At 31.7% G+C, this 22,270-nt stretch overlaps 1 long non-coding RNA gene across 2 annotated transcripts; it reads right to left on the reverse strand.

The window, feature by feature from the left end:
- Window positions 1–16,632: 16,632 nt before the first annotated feature.
- Window positions 16,633–20,984, reverse strand: LOC123536955 (uncharacterized). Of its 2 annotated transcripts, none has more exons than XR_008371591.1 (5): window positions 20,840–20,984; window positions 20,238–20,376; window positions 19,662–19,760; window positions 19,165–19,249; window positions 16,633–18,555 (listed from the first exon to the last, which is right to left on the reverse strand). It is a non-coding gene; the product is annotated as an uncharacterized LOC123536955 (long non-coding RNA). The 2 variants fall into 2 exon arrangements; XR_008371590.1 differs by having other exon boundaries at window positions 20,277–20,376; window positions 20,840–20,981.
- Between the last annotated feature and the right edge of the window lie 1,286 nt (window positions 20,985–22,270).

Here is a 22,270-nt window from a genome sequence, read left to right on the forward strand (position 1 = left end):
ATTCACGTAAAGTAATATACAAATTGTTAGCAATATGAGTTGTAACAATAATTATATTAATCATATCGAAAAAAAAATATCTGAACAAAAATATTTCATGTTCACAATTTATGGTAGATGCATATATGTTTTAAAAGGGACTGAAACTCTTTAAACCAACTACGGTGCGGAACCAATTAAAATTTGGTTAATAATAATAACGGTCTTTGATCCCTCGGCCGTGACCTATACCTTTGAAGGCTAGATACTAGGTAGGTAATTCCTTGCATAGTATTTTCAACATATATTCGATGTTTAGTTCATTTTAAGTAGATAATAGTTTAACATTAAAAATTAGTTTCTGTCTAAAATGTACTCAATGAATGCAGAAATTTAAAGAAATTTCACGTTAACATGTAATAGAAATTCATAAATGCCATAAGCAAGAACAGGTAAGATTTGTACAGTTGGGTAGAACAGTCGAAAAGACATGAAGTAAAAACGATTGTTTTAAGTGTAAGATCAAAATATATTTCAGATGTCGACGCTTGACTTCATATTTGCATGTCCACAGGCAGGGATATATTAGCAGCTTGACCTGGAACGTTTAAATTCCCAAATTATTTATTCATACGTATGTAATCTATACTGAAAACTAAGGTAATGACAGATACTCAAATCAAACACGGACTTACGTCCAACGGGAAAATTTGCATACATTTGCATAGAACGCAGCCACCGAATTACATTACATCTCAAAAAGAGCACAAACTTGAGTAGGCACGAAGCATAAATCAATCAAAGGAAAGAACGTAATAAGATAAAAGACGCGCATATCATTGATAACATGACGTAAACCGCTATGAACTATGATGACGGAGATAGCAATATTCTTCATAACGTTTTCTTTTCTTTACAATACACTTTCGATACTGTTTAAGTCGTCTTTTATCCAAAGGAATTGGCAGAACTCATCTCTTTGTGAGCTGCATAATGGTCTGTATAAAACAGCAAAGGGAGCACTTTAATCTTTCATTTAATCTAGAATATGTAATTAAGGTTTTGGAAAATACCCTTTAAATGGAAACTATTTGTAAAGATCTTTGCTGTCAGACACTTAAATGTGTTTAACAATTTATGTAACATATAAGCATGCTTTTGCATGACGATGGAAATAGTATTTTCTCAGTTGCATGAGAAACAGTGCACTTATCAGTAACTTGTGGGGACTTGAATAAGTTATTTGTCAGATGGCATAACAGTCTTTCATATTTTGTATAACACCTGCAAAATGTCTCCCTGTCCTTGTGCTATATTGTGTGACTCGTTTAGATTAATGAAAGTATAATAGTTGTCTATTAAGTATAATGGAGTTCCTGTTGGAGCTGGTACTAGGGGGTGTGAGAGACGTTGAACGTTCAACTACTTCTCATGAACAGACGCAGTATGCTTTTATTTCGATTTGCTTCATTGGATATTCTTATAAATTAATATTGATAAGAAATAAAGTTTTGTTTCCTAAATAAAATAGGGTTATTATAACAGTAGCTTGATCTGGGATGCAGTATTCGGCTCGAGTGGATTTTGCCAGATCGGATCTCACGAGGCGCGCAAGCGCCGAGTGTGATCCGACCTTGCAAAATCCACGAGAGCCGAATACAAAGTCCCAGATCTGGCTACTGTTATAATGACCCTTTTATTATATACCTTTACCATTTTGATTCTTGTTTTGTTCTTGAACAAAATCTTCGATGTTTATCGATATTAAATGGAACTTAGTCAAGTTTTCATGTGTGCTATTTATAGTAGTGTGTCGGATCATGCATATTAATGAAAATAGTCCGGCAGCATGCAATACGGAAGGTACTATTTCTCTGTCTCTTCATATTTAATTGTGAAATACAAGCCGATTTTTTACAGAATTTATATAGGTATATAATAAAGAGAGATATAGTTATATCTTTATGCCTTTCGCCATGCCTACTAGTTGGTTGCTTTAGTGTGATAGAAAAGAAAATACGGTAGACAGAGGACAGACATGTAAATATAAAAAAACTACTTAAAATGGTAAAAACATCATTGAATTATGGTACCAATTAATTAGCCACGTTAGTGAGTTAGTAAAGGCAAAAACTGTTCATATTTAAAGTTTCATCAAGGAATGCAGTTTTCCTTAAGCATATTGACATTTCTATAGATACGTTTTCAACTAAGTTTACCAGTTTCTGCTCCTCTAAATGCATTAATTTCTGAACGCGTAGATTCCATTTTATATTCATACACGTTATGATTGTTTTTCAATATATTCACATGACCCGGACATTACAAGAGCCAACTATGTTCAGAAGCGAGTGATTCATTTATTTTCATTTACGTTATATGTTTAATCAAGCAGGATATCGATGATATTTGATCATAAATGATACTTTAAGTATTTGACACTCAAATGTATCATATTTAGCATGAATTATCGACTGATCAAGCGTCATTCGTAAAATAGCATACATTTCATAATGGTCATTTACGTGAAATAAAGAATAAATGATCAATACTGATATTTAAAAGTTACTGTAGCTTCCAGCATATAGACAAAACAATACAACAGTTACATTATGTAAAATAATAAAATAACAGAAGCATACTGTTGATTTATATGAACGTAGATATTAGCATTCTATATAGAACTACATAAATTAAGATAAAATCACATTCATCATTGAACATAATGTTTCTCTAGACATATCTGGCGTCAGCCTATGTTTACTGAAAACCCGAAAGAGAAAATATAGCGGCAACAGTAAATAGAAAGAACAATATTTTCCCAATAAAATATTTTGAATATTCATAATATGTTTGAATAATGTCCAATATGGGTTGTTGTTAAACTTAAATTGTACTTTCCGCAGTATCAAATAGAACTTTACACATCACTTAGCTGATCCTTAAAACGAAGATGGAAAATACTTAGATAGCTTTACACTGTTAGATTCAAAACGTGTAACAATTAAAGTGAATCGATAGTATATTCAGCATCATTTGAACCACTGAAAAGTTTTTTAATTCATGCAAATACGGTTCTAAACAATTAAATAACCATAAGTAATATCAGTGTTCAGTAACAATTAGTTTTCTGAAAATGTTTCTCCGTAATAACTAAAGATAACGCTATGAAAAATATACTGTACATTGACGCACGCATGTTATTTCAGAATTTCGTATTAATTAAAGTTTGTTTGAAGACTTTGCTACTAAAACGTAATACACGTACTTGAAACCAGAATCTCATTGAAAATAAGTATCTTGTTGATTATTTTACTGAAGTATTGTATGGTCACTAAAAACTATAGCTGCCTTATATTTCACCATTTTTGTGTGTACGTTTCCAAAACCCTTTCATAATGAGTGATGTTGGAAAACCGATGGTTTTCTCGGCATAAACCGTGTCTCCTTAAAGTACTCCAATGCATGCAAATACAGTTCTAAGCAAGGAAATGATTACAGTCATATTCCCAACATTAATATCAGTTATCAGAAGAAATAATTTCCGAGAAATGCCTCCTTCATAATAACTAAAGAAGCGCTGAGAAAACCATATTTCCTCTTTCGTGCTATTTTGTGGCGCCCGATTACTAGTACGTAAGGAATGTAACGGCTAGACTTTACTTTAAGCTGATTTTACATTTAAGCCTGATAATGTGTAGTTCATTTAAAGACATTCATTCTGAATCAAAATTTATATATTTACAATCAAAGACTCGTTAATTTTATTTCATATTACAGATTAACTAATATTTCGTAAAGTATAGTGTTGAATTTTGATTATTTACAGCCGCTAACTACATCCGCCTTATCATTTAGTTACCCGCTATTATTCCAGCCTGTCTCGACAGGCCGGTACTGTATTACTACAGTATTTTTGTTCAATCCCTAGTCTGGCTGGCGGCAAGTGATTCTGCCTTTTTGATTAGTGCAGACGAAGATCAACACTTCGAGTAATAAATGGTATTGATGCCCAGATTGAATGATTCCCAGATTGAATGATGGATCAGTCTATTTTAGAAATTTAGCAGGGTAAAGGTTAAAAACAACGAAAAAGATAGAAACTTTAGTATCTCATCACTTGTTTCAATTCATATTTATATCATACAAATCATAAGAAAAATCTTTTACGTGCCTTGAAGCCTATACATAATTCTAAACAATTTAGATTTCTATTCACATTAATTTAACATCGAAACGTTTCTCAAATCAACGCATGTTAATATGATAGATCTATATATGCATTGATATGCTTCCAAAATACCCTTTTACAAAATTCATTGTGTTTTTTTAGCCTACTCCCAAGCAAAAATAAAGGAGAACAATATTTTTATTTGATCTTGTTTCGTAAGTCATGTCTCGCTCTTGTTCATTAAAGCTGAATCACCAAACATGGATCATGGACGAGTACAAGATACTGCACCGATATTAATGATTTCTGCCCAACCGATACCTGAAGAATTAAATATTCTGCTTATTACATAAATTTATCACTGGAGGCCTATAAACACGGTAGGGACGTCAATGGGCTTAATTCTAGAACATATGTACTCATTAAGATAACAGAACAAAAAAATTAAGAAACCTTTATTTACTCTGGCATGCAAAGTTGAGCTTAAATGTTATGCAAATTGAGCTTAAAGCTATTGTATAGAACTGCATTCAATAGATGCAATTGGGAGTTTTGTTTAAATTGTTCTAGAAATAAAATATTGTATACGTTCTACACGCAAACTTACTTACAGGTTGCAGACTTTATGAAGCCTAAGTATTTCAATCGTGCTTTTTATTTATACCGTACAATTTCATACTAAGTCGTGTTTTTTTCCTTTCCCTATGATATGCATAACTATATGCCGTTGTTTTACCAGTGCGTGACTTTCGTAAACTTTCTCCAAATTTTTTGACAAACCGACAATCAATTATTATCAGAAATATGGTGTACAGAATAGAACAAAAGCCGTAGACAACTCAACTAAATGAATATGATTAAAGAAAGCTTTATAAAAATGATTTAAAATAAATAAGAACTAAATCTAATGAACTAGTGGCATTGCCGCTCTAAATGCAAATATGTTAGCAACAAGATACTGTAATAGATTTATAGACGCATGCCATTACTACCGATTGCATACAAACAAAAGTATCATATTCTTTGACACTTTGAAGCTCTGGGACTAGAGGGCAAAACAAATCCTACCAACTTTTAATCGAATAAAGTGACATTAACTTTGAATTCGATACATCAGCTTGTGTGTTTTATATTTAATAATATATGAAAAGTAATACCAAAATTCCCATATTAAATAAGTGTGTTGCACATTAGAAGTTGTAATTTGTTTCGCAGTATAAAGCTTTCCAGCAGTTTAGTTTCTCTTGAAACAAATTCGAAGTTTTATTGACTCGCTAACAAAAAGGTTTCACATGATTTATACTTCAATGTCGCATTAGACAAAGTGTTCTGAAAACACGGAAAAAAAATGATATACCACTTTAATAAATTATAAAACGCTGAAATAAAGTGGAAATTTTGTCTCGTCATAATGACCTCGTGAAAAAAGCTTTTAACTATTGCATAAAGTATCACTAGGTACAAATGTACCTAGATACTTCTATACCATGAGTTATTGGCAGGCAAAGCATTTTGCTATCATAATCAATATTATCTCATACCAGTTCACCAGTTCACCTATAAAAGACGTCAGAGAAATGCAAATCAGATATTTATTAGTATAAAGTGCTAAAGCACTTTTAAAAGATGACACTCGAGGACATTATGTACTTTAAGAAGGGGTTTCTATCACAGACCTGAACAACCGTGGCTAACTTTAATTACAGTGTACGAGGCCAACAATTTCAACATTTTAGACGTCGTGCATTATCCAGATAATAGCTTGACTGTTTAGAAAATACTGTTTAAATTTTAGTTGTAGAAATGAAAATAAATTCATCCTTTATATTAACCAACTGATTGTATTTTCTCCGAAGTAGTTTGATTGAACCTTTCAATGCAAGACTTCTTAATTTCAAGTTTTGTTTGTCTTGATGTGACCTGGCTAAATATTTACACACATAGATTTAACCCATAATATGTATGCTTGTGCCGGACAATACCATTAAATAGTGCCCAAATGAAAGACGTTACGAAAAAGTGCGACGTATATATATATGACGTAATTTGGGTCAAAAGTCTGAAAGCGCTGGAGCGATTTAATCATACACGCTAAGCGTATATATTTACACGTTCAGCGTACAAATGTACACGTTCAGCGTATAAATATACACGGCGAATGTGTATTTTACACGCTGACCGTATAAAATACATGCTCGGCGCGTAAATTTACACGGTTATCGCTAATTGTTGTTGATCCGTTTCCAATATTAAACTTGAATGGAATGACTGATTAAAATATATTGATCACAGATGCTCTTGCAACATAAGCCTTAATATATTTGCAAATATATACAGAACATTAGGTTACTGTCTTATAAATTTAAATTAATTAAGTGAGTCGGAGAAAATATAAAAGTCGAGGCTGTGCCGAGACTTTTATTTTTTCGTAGACGAACTTAATAAATTTAAATTTATAAGATAGTAACCTAATGTTCTTTTTATCCTACCTTCTGATCTAAAATCATTCTATAATTAAAATTCAAAATTTACAACCAACTAGATCTGAGTCTGTCTTGCACAGACATTAATACGCCCCGCCATTACACAAACAGGTCTTTAAAATAAAAATATTATAAAATATGAGATGAAAAACAAAGGCTAACCTTGTTTTGCTTTGTGTCCGACTTCTCTGTTCTGCTGAACATTAAAGAATTTGCTGCCAAATGAAATTTTGTCAAAGTTCAGTTGAATGCCGGATTACCCATCCCCACAGAGCAAACGATTGATGTGACTTATATACACGCCATAACGCCGCTTGACAGAAAAAATGGGCAAACCGTTTCCTCGATGATGTTATTCAATACCTAATAAAAGCGCGTTTATGAAAAATAATTGCATAAATATCTCTTTTAGCAGTTATTCTCAAAAACAAGATGGCGTCGTTTTAAAAATAAAATCCAAAAAGTAGTCCGCCAAGCTTTATCTAGTCACTGACCAGATAAAGCAAAATGTTTGCCTTTAGTTTGCATGAAGGTAGGATAAAATTTGGTTAAAATACGTTATCATAAAATAAATGATTTCCTTCCTTGTTTGATGCATTTTAAACAAAACATCAGATATTCTACCGTATTACTGTATTCTGTCATTAATCTGTATTCTTAAACTAAAAATATTTTCAAAATCGGTCGCTTTGCTGTATTATTCAGTATTGTATCAACGGTTAAAAAATCTATACGTTTATTTAATTTTTAAGAAAGCGCATTTTGATCCCTGTATACTGCAATCGAATGTCATCTTTAGTACTTCTGCCATTATCTTTGATTTAAGATATTTGACCCAAATGGTAACTAACATTTTCAATGTCCTACAAATAACCAAAGATATTCTTCCAAATGCGAAGTTTATATAAAAAGAGTATTTTTCAAGAACTGAAAGTCAGAGATTTTTTCGTACCTATATTTGAAAAGAATGACAACTCCTGCCTTATGTGTAGGTATTTATATATATATTTGTCACGACTGGATGAAAAATGAAGACAGTATTTTTTTGGTGCTTTTTTTTTTTTTTTTTTTTTTTTTTGTTTTGTTTTGTTTCTTTTTGTTTGTTTTACAGCAAAAGAATTGGAATTTTTGATGATTTACCATGATTGCTTGACTGCATCATATGTTTAGTCGGCTTCTGTATTGAAAACAAAGTTAACAACATTTGTGAAATATTTAGGTATTATACAATGAAGATACTCCTTTTTTTTCTGATCTGAGGAAGCATTTCACATATGAACAAGTAGGATTAGTGAAGTTGTTATATTGATCTGTTGTACCTATGTTTATATCCGGCATATTGTTTTCAATAAAGCAATTCAATTTAGCAAGCATGTCATTCTGATCCTCAAGTGATTCGAGTGATTGCAAATAGTGCAGAGTATTAGAACCAAATATTGACTTTAATTAATCGGACATTCATCAGGCACAGGCTTAAATACAACTAGATAGCATAGCTAATACTATTTGGTATCTGCTTGATAAATCGATTTAGAATGTCAACAAAGTATTCAGATGATCATGTTTTCCTATTTTCCTCAATGTAAATTAAGTTTTCTGCTTTACCATATTCTAACAATTATTTTTTATGATTTAATATTTCATAATCAAACCTAATATTGTCTTACCATACATGTCAACAATACAGAAAAGTTTACAGGGTTTTCAACTGATGCTTGTGATAGTTCAAGTGTTGATGAAATTGAGGTATTATTTAAACTTTTTCTGTTTCTGTTTTCTTACGATACAATTACTCATGCAGAACGTTCGGACGAACTTCAATTAGAACTTAATGCAATGGATAATTACTGTACCTGATTGAACTTGAAAGTCAACGCTGCAATAACCAAGGTTATCATTTTGAAGAGAAGTAGAAGAGGTGTAGGGAATGCACCGCAATTTATCTTAATAATGATATATTATCAGTACATGTATGTTCTAAACTTGAGTAATGGTTCTCAGACAAGCAAATCTTACACTATCGAAGTTTTAAAACTGACATTTTAAAAAGAATTTGATAGTTTGCTTTTGTTTGAAGTTTTTCACGGTATCGTCCATACGTATGAACCACAGACTACCCACTGATAAGAAAAGATTTGAAATGAACGTAATTAGAAGTTCGCGTATCTGTACTTTGGACGACGAGTGTCATTATCTGTTTAATTGTAAGCGTTTTTTAAGTTGCAAATATAAATATGTTAAGTCTTAATTATACCATTTACATTTTTGTTTAAATTTGAAAGCAATTTCAGTAAAATTTGCCTTAATTTTTAAGCTCATTTCTCTGTTAACTTTAGCAACATGGCTAGTTTATTATTCGATATATTTGTTAAGCTGTATTCAATTACTTATATTTAGGAAAATCTATTTATAACTATATTTTAACTAAATTTCTGTCACTAATACAGTCAATTTTATATTGTTCATCCAAACGTACTTTTTTCTTCTGTTTGTCACACAAAACGTACTATTTGAAACACTTGATAGTGAAAGTTTTCATTTTTGGTCCATTATGATCATGAAGTCAATAGCCGCTTTTGGTATATACAGTTTCTCTTCCTGTGTTAGGCAGCGTGAAAGTTGTTACACTTTTCATTACTACTTGTGAATTTGAATAAACGAAGTCTGTTATGGGTTTGCATGGCTGCGGCTTCCAAAGAATCTTTTTATTGATGATATAATTAACTGAAAAATGACTGACAGACTAACATAGTATTTATACAAATAAAAATCAACTTTTGACCCTTATATATGCCATTTAAAATCGACATGCACCACAAGCAGTATTGAACTTTCAGCATTTGTACGATATTGAACAGCAATGTTCAGATTACTTTTATTTCATACATCATTTTAAATAAGTTTATATTCCAAACATCATTTCAGTGTGTGTATATTTGAACGGCGAAAGTATTTAAATACTAATGGGAATAAGCAGATTGGTTGATTATGTACAGTTTATTCTTTGCTAATTGCTATTCTGCAATCTAGACTTATTTCCTCGTAAACTAATTTCCTATTTTCTAAGTAAGGGATCTAAGTGGTCGACTGAATGTCGATGACCTTCAATCACTTGCCCCTCTCCGCTGATGGATTGAAACCGCCGTTACAACTGTGGTGTAGATTTCCTCGATGTGAGGGCGCTACACAACTGGCTTGCAGGTCAATGATGTTACCCAGGTGCCAGCCTGAAATAACTGGGTGTGCCTTCATTGTGGAATCTGCAAAGTCGCCATATTATCTGTAATTGTGTCGATGTGACGTTAAAACGCAATAAAAAATCCATTTATATCAAATGGAATTTGTAAGGATATCCTTTTTGAGAATAACATGTAATGAAGCAAGCTAAATCAAGCTGGGTTTGATGGAGTCTTTGCGTAAGAGATGATAAAGGCGAAACCCTAGTGCCATCCAGATGGCTTACGTAAGGTCGGTGGTTGTACCAATGTGCTTGTCTGTGTCTGTAATAACTCGCATATGGGGCTCCTGGGTTTTTTCCTCAACCATCAAAAACTGGACAGTTGACAGAAGAACTATAACTGTGTCGGTGAGACATTAAACAAAATACAGAAAAGAACGTTTCAACAACATTATGTCCATAACTATATAATGCACAATGAATTCAGTACTTAGATATTTTTGAAATTAATAATTATTGATATCACAATTAGTATTATACCACGCTAAATCTGTTAGACAATGTATTTATTAATCCATTCTGCTAAATCAATAACCTAGCCGGACATTATATATGAGCTCATAGCTTCATACAATTGACACTTACTGCTGGATGATGTACATGCACTGATATTATTACAGAACCATGTTGATCGCTTTATATTCACTGCTATTCATACATTGCTTCCAGACCTTTAGAAACATCATAGTTATGGACTGGAGGAAAACTTGAAACTTGACTTATATGATATGGTTTGTAGGTTGATTGACTGTTGTGATATTGCGAGAATTGTTTATATACCGTATTTACTTGGTATATAAATCACAGATGCTTGAATTAATGCTCTGATTATAGCCGACATACTTTAGGACAATGCTGTTCCCATTTCCACTGATGAAATAATAACCATTTCCAATGGCATTGGATGTGATGTACGAGAGTGTCCTGTCGTAAATTATCACACAGTCAATTATGTTGTCGGAATATCCAATTATACTTATCTTAACCTGATTTCTTGCCTTTAAATTACTCTGTTAATAGAAATCGGACACCATAAAACAGACCACGCAGTACACAAGCTTTATAAAATGTCATCACTTTTGCACTCTGCATGTTTATCTTCCAAACGCAAAACTGAAATTTCAATGAACTTGTTTCAACAAGGTTTTTAAGAATTAGTTCTATTACGTTTTTACGCAGTTTAATACTTTTCGCAAAAACACATTTATAGAAGTTTGTGTTTCGTAACACTATAAAACAGCTTGAAATAAAAATCCCAATCGTTTAGAACAAACGCTCCACTAATGTCAGAAGTATCAATTAAGGACAAGTGTTTTACTTTCAAGACATAATGACAATTACGATGTTTCCATACCGTGAATGGCAAACCAGTCAAAGGTAAAATTATGTCCTCGGACTATCCAAGATCTACAGCTAAAAATGAAACCTGTTAGTGGATATCTGACAACAAAAAATACCTTGAAATACACGAGTATTAAAATTGTCACTGTTTATACACCATACCATCGTTCTATATTATCTTGGCAAGCGCAAATTTAAAAATAATGCGTTTTTCTGAAATAAGAATATGATTACAGAAACGTCTTTTTTTTTTAATCAAGACTTCTGGGGCCGTATTCATAAAGCATCTTATGTATAAGTATAAGAAATAGATTATTTACTTAAGTATTACTTAGGTAAGACATTTATTTTACGTAAGTATATTTGTTATTCATAAAACAACTTAATAAGTAATTTTTGTTTTTTTTATTGTGGACGAAAACATTAAAAAATCAACATTAATTTCAGACAGATATAACATGCACAATTGTGTTTAATGTGCTTTTATCTGAACAACAACACTTTAATCGTACTCACCACGCTATTTTATTTTCTGACTTAAGTCATTTCTTACTTTTCTTAAGTTTAAGCTGTTTTATGACTAGGAGTTAAGTTTTTACTTAGACTTAAGCTGAAATCACCACAAACTTAAGTAAAATCTCCAACTTAAGTCAAAACTTATACTTAAGATGCTTTATGAATACGGCCCCTGGTCTGCATTAATTTTACTGTTTTATCTGCATGAACAAGAATTATATATTTTTTCTCTAAATTTGAGGAAGTGAAATTCACATGTTTAATAATGCTCCTCTGCGTTATCAAGGGAAAAGAGACGCCATGAAGTAACTGACACGCAATTGCATTTCGTCTACTTATTCAAGGTATGTTTAATTTAACAGACTGCAGGATCTCTTTGTTCATTTAAATGCAAACAATTTTGATACTAAAATCTTCTCTAGTTCAATTAATGTATTGTTTTCATACTTACTATCATATGCCTACCTTAATCACTGGCGGTAAGCTAAATCCTGTATTTATTTTTCAGTCTTACGGCAATTATCAGCTACTGTTCAGATCAGTTAAAAACGATCCAAAATTCCTTGTATACTTCATCTTTTCCTCAAGAATTTTCAATGAAGTGGACATTTTCAAGTCAAGAAAGGAAAGCGGTTGTAACATCTAAAATCGTGTATCAATAAGCCGGTAATACTATAAACAGTCCAAACGATTTACCGTTTTTGAAGATATCACAACGCTAGAAATTAGCTTCGACTGTATACAAACGTCACATTGTCATATGATATACGTGACCGTTTCCATTGTGTTGCAATGTCAGGAACGTTTATTTGAAAATGTTATGTGGCATTATACATGTATATAAAATATTTCTTGGATGACTACCCGTAATAGGCCTCAGTTTCAACAAAAGCGTACATACAACTTGATAATGTATGCTTTACAAAATGTCAAACGATAGACATAAGGTGCATATTGACAAGTTATATAGTGACAGAAGTTCTCAAAAATTTCCTTTAGATTGCCTCCCCTGATAATTTTCGTTTTTCATGAGTTATCTCCCCTGAAAACTAGAAAAAAAAATAGTTTTCTCCTTTTCCCTACGGGGAATTTTAGATTTCTTTTTGATATTTGTATCAAAATCATATAATGCAGCTTTCTGCCGAAAAATTTTCTCGAAATTCAAGTTCAGATTCTCATAATCAAAGAAATTATATATTTCCCATAGGTATCAATGTTAACTTCAATACCGATTATCTCCCCCAAAAAATGACAAAATTTGAAAAATCTCTCGGTGAAACGTTTTTAATTTTGAATGTCTTTAAAGTGACCAAATTTCATTTAAATATTTCCATCCAGTTACAAGATATGAAATATGGCTATTACACCATGTTATCCTTAACACAGTTCCAAAGTCTTTACGGCTAGAGGGCGCGGACGGTAGCTTGCATTTCCACTACCGTTCATCAATAGGCTCAAATCAAACAGAGCCTGCAACATTTTTGTTTTTGTAATGGTGAGCGACCCGCGGAGTTTCCACTTTATCTTTTTTCGTATTAGATTCACAATATCTTTTATGCTGTCAACAATGATATACTAATCCTATGTGATTTTCTTTGGTTGGATTTCACTCGTTTTCTTATCTACAATAAATATACGTACATACTGCATGCTAAAATGGATGTAATCGTAAAATGTCTATTGAGGTTCGAATGTTTAATACCACTTTTACGTTTGTTAACAGCTTGTTATATATGTATATTTAATTGTGAAGTTGTATGCTTATTTCATATGCTTGTATATCAGCATTTATAGAATTTAAGTTTTATGCTGTAGTTGCTTTGATTAGCTATGTCTTTTTCCGATTTTTTTTGTACTTATTTGCAAAAACAATATAAAGACCGTTTTGGTATTTACTTTGTTTCCAAAGAAACCTTATGGTAATTTCAAGGAACTTTCTTTCGAAAGTACATAATTCAACTAACTATAAGTACATTAATAGCATTGTCTTCTTTACTGTGTTAAAGAAATGCAATTAAAAGTGCTACAAATATCACGCCACTATTTGAACAAAACTATACAAATTCAACATTGGATTGAATGTTTGACCCGTAAGAATCAGAAAAAAATAATATTACAACCACTTTTATAATGTTTCGATCACGCTTTCGTTATTAACGGATAAGAAATTCAGTTGTCCATACGTAGTCTTATGCTATCTGCACTACTAAATAGTTTTTGGATGTTAATGCGATAATTAATGGCATGAAACTGTCATTTTAATGGTCAATGATCACGGATCGCTTTACTACGGTATAGTTACAGAGATAACGTGTTCATCTAATGAAGACATATCTATGGGATAGGAGCAAGAGTTATAGATTCGATTTTTGTTATTGAAAATAATAAATCATATATTTTATCTCGACAACGACTGTTGCATAGGTCAACATGGGGGCACTTTAATATAGTTTGTTAACTGAAAATTCACAGACAATTCATTAAAACTCCAAAATGCCTTGGAGCCAAGTCACTAATCAAGTGTTTAAACATTACGATGAAATTAATTTGTATTAAGGCATATTCATGATTAAACGTTGATAAAGTCAAGTTTAGGGCATACGCCATCTAATAGATTTGTGTTGTTGTAAATAGCCCCAATTTCCCTTCTCATTTCGATCTTTTTCGCCGCCATATTCTTACGTTACAGAACTGTATTAAAAGCAACCTTGATGACTTTCTCACATGACTTGAATACCCAGAGTTGATGGGTTTCTTTTTAAGTCAGCTTAGCTACGGAAGACTCCACTTCATTTTAAATATTTTTAAAATGCACGTTTCAAATTTACTAAGTACACTCAACATGCTGAGTTGCATTTCAGTACAATTTATTTCGAGTGGAATGAGTACATAATGAAAAGGGTACGTTGTAAATTGAAATGATATTTTCACACATTTTGGTTTAAAATAGTTGCACAAAAATACTTGAGGTTATACGGTTTTATAGTATCCTTACACTTGTTAATTACAAATAGAAGTACTTAAATGGAATGCATTTGAAAATGAATGGAAACCCCTGTATACATCCAGATTTCTTGAGAGAAATGTTACCTGTAAATATAGACTAAAATAAAAGCAAGTCTATTTGGCTGACTGATAATTCAGTTTATCATATTTCGCAAACCAGAAAAACGTTGAGGTGTCATAATTTAATGTTACACCGGATGACTAAATTTACCAAAGCTGAAAAAACATACCTATCAGGAAAGCAATTTCAATCATTATGTCAACATTAATCGAAAATAAAGACCACGCGACTGAAACACTCTAATTATAGCTGACGTACTTAAGGACAAGTGTTTCTCTCATTTCTATAGATTAAATAATGCGTTTTTCTCGATGACACGGGCTGTGATGAACAATGTGTTCGTGCTTTGAATAAACAAGTTATCAAAGGTGCAATTATGTTATCGGAGTATCTGTTTATTCTAAGCTAAAAATTGCTTCATGCCACAAAAGAATCTGTTATTTGAAATATGACACCAGGAACAATACCTTGTAATACACATGCATCATAAATTGTCATTATTTTTTCCCCAATTAAATTTGAGTTTTTTCGATGCAAGGATTTAATTGAATGTTTCAACAAAATTGGAAGACAAGTCTTGCATGGTATCAAGCTTTATTTAAATGCAGACGTTGAAATAAAATATTCACAACAATTGCAGAATTTTTTAATATTCATACTTTTGTCTTGAGGGAACAGCAACAACATTTTGGGACTAACGAGCTGTTGCATTAATTTCTTACCTCGTAAGAAGCAAATGAAACGATTTCATAAATATTCTCAGAGGCATGCCAGCGCAAGACAGAGAAGCAAGACCGTACTCGGTTACCATACCTGGAGCCAATGATATTTCTTATTACAGGTTTGCTACATTTCTTAAGGAGTCTTAAAAACTGAATTGCCGGCAGAGTGTATGTTATGGACAAACATGAGAATTTGTTCTTTGTTGCTTTTACAAATTTCATTTAAAATTTCAAAGCGTTTGTCTCGGCGTACAAGGCATTATATAAACGGTGGTTAAGTACAAGTGCCTCTGTTGTGTATTGGTCAAGATGACAGAAAACAAATATTGTCAAAGCAACCCCGTTTCAATTCTAGACGACTCAGATACTTTATGAAAAGCATTTGTTATAATGTTTTTGACCAAACTTTGAAATTTTTAAAGAAGGATCATTTTAGCTTAACTCTAGAGTCAATTCCTTTTAATGATGTTAATACAAAAATAATAATATTCAGACCTTGTCTGTTTCGATGCGAATATTTTTAATCTTATAAATAACACTTATATAAGCTTTTCTTATATACGTGAAGGGTGTTGTCGTTTTAAGTACAGTCTTTTAGTTGAACCGACTCTGCTATTAATTTACTTGGTTTCGAAGTTTGCTTTTTATTTATTAGCATTTGAAAGGACAAGAACCATTTTTCTTTTCAGTTACATATCCATGACCAGTGATCGAACAAAATGGGCCACTTATAGCTTAACTCGCAAGTGAAAAACAGAGTTATCAATAGAATGTAAGCATAGTATGTCGCAGTAGCTGCTATATATAGGCATTGTACCTAATTTAAAGAATATTTAAAAAATGAAATAAAAAAGTAAATATTGTCATATATGATGCCATTGCATGATACAACAACTTTTATTTTCAATGTTCTGTCATCAGTAATGGAATAATGTTCAAAAGATGATCAACAACAAATAGTCCTACCTGTGTAAAGGGAAGGTAACTGTGTAACTAAATATTGGTTACTTAAGACAGTACTAGTTATCTCCCATATCAATTTGCATATAAAGTGTCAGAATTGACCCTAGATTGACCTATGGTCTGTTTCATGTAGCAATCAAAGAAAACACTGATGTTCTTAAATATTTATTTAATTCTGTTTATATGAAATATAATGATTTATATAATGTTTTATGAAAATAGTACAAGTATGTTAATGGAAGTGATAAGTATGTGGTATTGCACTTTGTTGACAGTAAAAAATATGAATTATATAAAAATGGACATTTTCATGAGAAAAAGAACATATAGCTACAATTCATTAAAAACATAAGATCATAAAAAATAAGCCAACCAATTTCTAGGAAAAGGCAACTTCATAGTAACAGAGAAAATCAAAAAGTACTAGAAAAGAGGTCAAATGTTGCCTTATAGTACTACTGCTTAATGTTTGAATAATGCCAGTTCAAATCAAAATACAACTTTTTTGGAAACTTTTATGAGTTTTTTATAAGTTTTATGAAGGCTGCTAAAGACCAGTAGCCTGTAATGTGATATAAAACCTGAAATACAAAACGTTTGACTAGTACAGTGGTGACATCACTTTTAAAGTAACCATGCCACTATCAAAGTTGACAGGGTAGTTTCGTGAAGACTAATCAATAATATATTGTCCAGACAAACAAATCAGGACAGGCACAGGCACACCATTTGGACAACTAAGTCTTCATTTCCGTAAACTCGCACAACAAAAAGTAATGACAATATAAAATACTGAAAACATACTCATGACAAGTACAAAAGGGCCAACATTTCTGAGTCATAGAACTTTCTGATCTTATGATGCTTAATGAGGTAACATGTTACACAAAATATTGCTATGGTAAGAAAAGGGCAATAATTACGAAAAAAGCCAAATGCAATTATGTAACTAGTGCATTTAATGTCAAATTATTAGAGTTTGCAATTGTAAGAAGTTTAATACAATTTTCTTTAACAAAGTGGAAGGTGTTTTAGGTATTTTTATGACAAAACATGTCTCCCACCAATGTATACCTTTATGCTATGGCGGCTATTTTGTGCAGCAAATTAGCAAAATGGAAAGTGTCGGTGATATGCAAAAATATACTTGGTACTGATCACTCCTGTCCAGTTTCATCAAAATCTGTTAAGTAGTTTTGACCTGTGAAAGCTGATAAGATTTTTCTACTTTTAGCTCTGGCTGCAATTTAGTGCATCGAAACGAAACATGCAATCGATATGCACAACACTATGCTTGGTACTGATCATTCCTGTGAAGTTTTATCAAAATCTGGCCAGCAACTTGTCCTCTTAAAGTCAGACAGGCTTAATGCGGACAGACGAGAAGGCATAAACAATACCTCTCCCCACCTTTAGACGAGACATAATTCCGAGATAAAACCTTACATACAACACTTTATAAAATCAGGAGGAGTTATTGGTCCTGACATGTACGATAAACAAATGTTTTAAGACTTAAGAAAATGCATTGAATAGTTAAAAAATTTACATTAGCGTTTCAGTTCAATATAATCTTTGTCACACTAAAATGATATTGCAAATATAATGACCAATCACTTTTTAGATTTATGAAGGAGAAAAACAATTTATGCCAACTTTAAACTTGCAACTTAAAAAAAAAATTATCAAACGTTTCACTGTGGTATTGCATGAAATTAAATTTTGTCACCATACAAATAATTAATGATTTTAATAATACTGATAATTATGATCTTAAGTTTGATTTGTGAACACACTGTGCTATAAACTGAGACAAAACAGAACTGATACACTACAAGACACAGTATTTTGAAAATTATAACAGTGTAATGTTTACATATTCTCAAAATTTCTGAATCACATTTATATGCACAGTTGGACAGGACTTGTTGCTCTCTACATGTGCGTCCTACAATAACAGCAAATATGCAACAAAATTGATTCAGAAGGCTCCTCTATACTAAACTGTGCAAGCTGCAGACACTGATCTTGAACAATAGCTGAACGGTGACACTGAAGATTTCACAGGTATATATCTGAAGAAAGAAATGCATAATGTAGTAACTCTGTATTCGAGGTGTCTGCAGCTCTTTAATATTCAAAATATGTATATTTCTGAATAACAGGTAGAATAAAAGTGTTACTGGATTAATAAAACTTCAACATATCTTATGCATAAGACCCATTTTAGTAGAATATATCAAGAGGCCAATAGTGACCCTAAGTCACTCACTTGACCTTACTATTTGACCTAAAATATATGTATGACACACTGTGTATTTTGGAATATTATGATGGCAGGCTATATCTTATTCTATATCTTAAATACTTTGAAAATAACACACCTTATACTTGACATTTCATAAGCTATATCTTACATTCACCTTTTTAAGCTTATAACAGTAAAATTGTGTTTACCTTTTTAATTAATTTCAGGAGGAAAATGTTAGATATTTGGAAAGTTACATTCATAAGTCTGTAATTATTCGGTACTGTATAATTTCTTTTTGTAAGTGTAAAGTTTATATATCATACTTGACCCTTGGTCTCATGTGAAACAAACTTTACACAAGCTTCTTGAAGTGATATATGCCAAATCAATAACTGAATTACATTGTAACTCTTTGAATATTGTAAACAATTACCTGAATGTATCAATATCTGTGTTTAATTAAGTCATACAGATCAACATTGGCATTCTCATCATATGAATCCACAGAACATTTTACACTGAAATAAAGAAACAACTTTCTATAAATTTTGTACTTCCATTACTGAAATTTACAGACTTTACATTAAATTAGGACTCTAATCCATTGAAAACATCAAGTGACAGATATCAAGAAAACATTGCATTAAAGATATTTAAACAAAATGGTTACTGCTATAGTGTGTTTAAAAGCTTTGAAACATGGTTAGTGGCCGACAATAGTAGTTCTTTTATCTCTGTATCATATGAAAGGCTAAGAGTTAAGAAGTCTGAATAGATATCTTTATCTAAGTCAAAATTTCTTGATTCAAAATGGTTGGCTGTACCATACTTCATGAAACTTCATAAAATCATTTTAATTACATTTAATTTACAATGTGTATCTGTTAAATGTGTATGGGAATGTAATTTTAATAACTGGCATTATATTACCTTTGACATGTTAAACTTGTTAAAGAGTATCATTTGTACATCATTGTACCATCAGACCATCTTTCACTTCTGTCAACCTGACTAAACATGTTGGACACCCTGAAATATATAAATGATAAAATCTGTGAAAAGACTCATCATGCAAAACCATAACACCATCTTTATAAAATCACCTTAACACTTTAACCTAAAAAGAATATCATTATTTCAAATTATTATTGTCCATAAAAGTATAATGTATCCCATCCATAATCATTACATGACTCCTTATGTAATTTACCAGTTCATAGTTTGGAATGGCTTCCAGTCTAAATCCAGAAGTTGGAAGAAAAACAAATTATGAAAGTTTATTTATGGTGTCATTTAAAAGAATGACCTGCCTGTTAATTGTCAACTGTTTGCTCTTTTTAATATTGATAGGCAATTGCATTTTATCAAATGCTGTCTAATAAAATTTATATATCAACTGTCAATAGTTTACAAGTGTTAATTAGATGTCACTGACTAGTTTACTTGTTTCACCATCATAAAGAGAGATAAAACTACATGTAAATTGTAAAACATTGTATGAGATACCCTTCCATCCTGTATAAATTGCCTTTAAAAAGAAATTACATAGAAGTATTATCCCACAGTTTTGACTGTCCCTGCTCTATCTAACTTTTCAAGCTTCTGCAGCCACTTTAATGTGTCATCTGTTCGCTTGTACTTCTGTCTGAAATGAGGTAATTATAATATTTCAATAACTTATAATTATATAAATATATTATGTTATTCTTTTCCTACAATTTGCAACAGTTTATTTTGAAAATTCACTTTATCTCAATTACATTCTGTTCTGACTACAGCTAAAATACATAGAACAGACTATAAGCTATTATAAGGTCAAAGGTCACCCTAAAAGGAAAAATCGGTAAACTTATGCCCAGTTAATCACAGATGCTTTAAATAAGCTGTCATTTCACACAATAATTTGCTATAGGGTTATGTATCTACAAGCAAAAAACAAGAAAAAACAAATTAATAGAAAGAACATTTTTGGGCAATTTAAAAAGCGACAATGAAAGTGAAAGTAGAAAGTCAATATTTTCTTATCGACTTTTCTTTCATAATTTCCATTTAAAGCGTAACAGTTTGCTGTCATACTGTATTGAATAATCCATAAACATTATACTTACCGTTTAAATGCATGAAAAATCCTCATGGTACCCGTAAATTTATAATTTGTTGATAACCTCTCAGTTTTCGGCCGATTTCACGTGAAATACGAAACCGGTGTCGACATAAATGTTCTACTTCCGGCGGTATTCGATTGCGTAAATCGGCTCTAGTACTATGTCTACTATATAGTATTGTTGAAAATTAGAATTTGTCAAATTATTTTGACAAACTTTTTAATCACAAACATTTGTGACGTAATAAAACAACATTTCACCTCTGACGTTGAAATGAAACAAAACATGATCTACTACTATGCTTATTTTTTTGTATAATGTCCACCCGTCAAAATATCATGGAAAACACTGCAAAAAAGCAATATTGTTGTTTGAAACTATTTAGAATAACATAAAAAGCTTTTAAAATTATCATAAATGAATTTATCCTTAAAATAATTACTTTTATTTTTTCCCGAAATCGCCGGTTTGTCATCTCGTATCTATACCTACACATGTATGTTTACTGCAGGTTTCGTGAAATAAAACCGGTTTTGGTTACATACCTATTATAAGTGTAGCATAAAAATAAACTAGATAGTTCGGGAACAAAACCTAAATTACGGATATAAATAACACAGGAATCTCATGCAATATTTTCAGTTAACTTCTACTAGCTAGAAACAACGTCTGATAAAATTTTCTCACCCGCCACACCCCAAATTGAAACGATTTGCGCATGTAATTTTGACTGATATTAACACTATTGCATAACATTAATTTATTTTGGTATACAACTATATGACATGTTTACATTTATTTTTGGACAAACTAATTGCTCTTCGTAGTATTTGTGTTACAGTCAATTTGCCGCCGAGCTTACACCGAACTGAGAAGTGATGTAACGACACAGACAACTGCGCACTATCATTGGGAGCAGATGTTATGCACAGAAGAAACTCTCCGGATGCCACTATAAATTTGTGATGAACATTGTGAACTTTGCTGATGCAATTGTGATTTAATTGTGAGAACATGAATATGTTTAAGGGTGCGCGTTATTACATTGTCTTATCGGTGTCAAGTGATAATTCCCAAGTGTTAGTGCTCATGCTTTATTTTCATTTTTACATGTTTTTTTACCTAATTATTTAAGTATGCAGTTTCGTACAAGCATAAATGAACTATCCCAGGTATGTGTATATTAACCTGTAGTACTACTCCTTTCTATGGATTTACATTTTCACGACGATAATATTATCCTGGAGGATATTATGGACATGCTATTATTATAAATTATTTTTGATAAGTCACTCATATGTGGGCTTCGGGGGAAAATCTGCCGATCGGAAGTTGACTAGGCGTATCATACTTTAGCATTTTTCTATACCAGCAGTTTCATTAACTGTTAAGTATGTGCTTTGGTCCCGGTTTCCGACTCGCGCGATTATTCAG

Source organism: Mercenaria mercenaria, chromosome 7 (assembly GCF_021730395.1).
Source record: "Mercenaria mercenaria strain notata chromosome 7, MADL_Memer_1, whole genome shotgun sequence".
In the NCBI taxonomy this organism is placed as follows: domain Eukaryota; kingdom Metazoa; phylum Mollusca; class Bivalvia; order Venerida; family Veneridae; genus Mercenaria; species Mercenaria mercenaria.